We start from the raw sequence: 3,204 nt of genomic DNA, 5'->3' as shown, positions 1-3,204 counted from the left end.
CACAGAGAAAACTGCAAGATGTGACAACCTCCCTCACCAGTTGAAGAGCCCCCCAGGTGGCTCGACGCACCGGCGGCACCCCCATTCTCAAGCACAGTTCAAACTTCAGCAGGTTATCTTTATCATGTCTACATACCGAAATGCAATGAGTTGCTGCCAGAGGAGACATTTGCATAAATGGGCAACCGAACAAGTGCACATAACAAAACTGTGTAAACAGACTGAAGGTAAAACATTGTCTATATAAAATAATACTTCACCTAAATTATGGCAATTTCCGATATGAATCCATGCTTGTAGTGTTATTGATGCACATCTATTAGACTTTATTTCTTGTACTATCTGCACTTCCTGTTCTGTCAGAAAGTTATTGCATGATCAACATGTCCTCTTAGTATGCTTTTTAATGGATGAGCAGTGACAAAAACAACTCAATCATTTCAAGAAAAAGATAGGAGCAGATTTCATTCACAGCAGTCAGCAGCCTGGTACATTTACGACTTTGTAATAAAGTCAAAACTTTAAGCCTGATATAGTGTGGCAAATGAAAACTGTGTGTGAGCATGTCTTAAATGCAACCAGAACAGCATCATTAACTGCTGTGCAGAATTGAACAGGAATACACACTTTTTATCTTTTACATGTGCCAGCTAAAAATGCATTTCCCTCGTTGCAGTGACAGTGCTTATGGCCAACGTTTTTAATTTGCAGTGAAGTACACAGACACCCTGCTGTGCTTTCATTCAGTCATGGTGCACAACAAAGCTGCTCTGGTCTACAAATCATCTCACACCTGTTTATTCTGCTTTAGCACCAGAGTTTAAAACTAAACAGAACATCTTTAAATCACGTTTGAGAAAGATTTGGATAAGCGCAACATATTTATATCATATTATACTGAACACAGATTAATAATAGTTGATGGTGCTAATGAAGGTAGGGCAAGTCGGAGGTTTGTAGTTTTAATATTTATGATTTGGGGTGTGAGAAATAATTGATGAAGGCGAGGAGCGAGGAGAAAGGGGTGTATTTGCTCAGTTTTTTGCATTTAAACAGAAAGTGTTTCAATATATTTAATTGAATGCAGTGGGGAGGAAAAATGCTAATACTTGGTTGAAAACCCTTTGCTGGCACTGACAGCCTGAAGTCTTGAACTCATGGACATCAGCAGACGCTGCTTTCCTTCTTTTTAATGCTCTGCCATATGTAGCAGTTTCTTTTCTGTTTTCGCAGTTTAAGGACGGCTTGTTTCACCTACACAGAGCGATCCTTTGACCACATGTTGTCTGTTCACTGCAAAGTCTTCCAAATGGAAGCACCACACCTCAAACCAACTCCAGGCCTTTTATCTGCTTAATTGATGACATAACCTGCCATCACCAGTGTGTGAATGTGTGTGTGAATGGGTGGATGACTGGATATGTAAAGCGCTTTGGGGTCCTTAGGGACTAGTAAAGCGCTATATAAATACAGGCCATTTACCATTTACCATAACGAAGGAACTTGCCATGAAAGACACTTTCAGTCAATTACTTCTGGCCCCTTTAAAGAGAGGGTGGCACATGTTAAGGAGCAGAAATTCCTAAACTCTTCATCCAATTTAAAAGTGCACACCCTCAAATAAAAGCTGACAGTCTACACATTATGTCCATGTTCATTATAAACTACAATTAGAACACGTTTCAGTAAACAGATTTATATGGACCTCACTGTATGAGTTCAGGATAGTGATGGTGGTGTAATGGGTGAGAGGCAGAGTTGGGAAGCAAAGAAGTACCAATAGTTTGTTACTGTAATAAAGTACAATTTTTGGGTACTTTTCTTCAGTACGTTTACAAAAACGTAGTTTTGGTTTAATGTATTTGAGGGGAGTTATTATTTCACCTCCAAACATCAAACAGACTTGAGCCTAAACAGAACCACAGGAAAGGCAGACCTGTTCGTTTATTAATCACCAGAGGATGTTGCATAAAACAGGATGAGTCAGGATTTAAAAGATTAATTTTTTTTGTTTGCTTTGTTTTTGTCACAACACCAGAAGGACTGCAGGTGCATAAAGGGAGTAATATTTTTTGAGTTTCAGGTAATTTCAGCGTTTCTATCAGCTCAACAAATATCAGCAAACACACAAAGTGTTTGTGGGCAGCCTGTCACACAGTGTGTTGCTAGCTGTTGGACTTTTGTCTGTACTTTTGTCAACTCTGTTGAGAGGGATGTTTTCTTGGCACACTCTGGACTCTTTAATACCAACTAAGCATCGTTTAAGCACCACAGCCTGGTTGAGTGTTGTTGCTGATGATATCCATCCCTTATGACCACAGTCATCTATGGATGGCTGCTTTCTGCAGTATAACATTTCTCTAAACTCAAATAATCTCAAACTATTTGTTTTCAACAATGACAATGAGTGAAAATATTAATAATGCTGTCAATTGTCAGTTTTCCAAATACAGTATGTAAAATTCAGCCTCACTTACTGCTATATTAATTTGAATGTTCTTTCGCCTTCTTCCACAACGATTTTATGATTATAATTTGACAGTCAAATTTGAAGTGAACTACCGCAGAAGTTAGCTGCTCACGATTTTTATGAGCCTGTAAACTACTGAGCTGTCAGCTCAGCCTGGTAGTCATTTTCAGGATATTGAAGAATATTATTTGTGCTATAGCGTCCTTGGAGAGGTTTAGTCTTCTCCTTCGTTTTATGTCTGTGGTCTTTTCCTTCATAACTTGATAAATAGTGGGCATAAATACACTCAGAGAACACACAGTCAAATATATTTCCCTCCATTATTAAATTCCAACCTCGTGTCTTATGAATACAGAGTTTTACTTGGTCGACTGGTGTGCACAAAATTAATTATTCGGACTAATTCAAGCTATCACTTCAAACAATAATGAAAGCATTGGTGCCAAATCCATTCAGTGTTTTCCCCCCTTTCTTAACAATATTGAGGTAATAATATTTTCTTATGTAAAGAGAACGTCTCCCCTGACATGATAGCTGTGACTGACAATCTTCTGTCTGATTATGGACGAGCTAAATGAAAATCCACAAGATGCTGTTTTCTTCTAGGTGTGTGTGTGTGTGTGTGTGTGTTTTTCCATTCACAGCCATATTTAGTAATAATGGATAATGAGTTTCAGCAGTTTCTGTTGATAATTATGCAACAGTGATTTGTTTGGGTCTAGGACTTGATGAGC

Source organism: Pundamilia nyererei, unplaced genomic scaffold (assembly GCF_000239375.1).
Source record: "Pundamilia nyererei isolate P.nyererei 1_Seehausen unplaced genomic scaffold, PunNye1.0 scaffold00144, whole genome shotgun sequence".
Taxonomy (NCBI): Eukaryota; Metazoa; Chordata; class Actinopteri; order Cichliformes; family Cichlidae; genus Pundamilia; species Pundamilia nyererei.
This window is presented reverse-complemented; position numbering follows the sequence as displayed.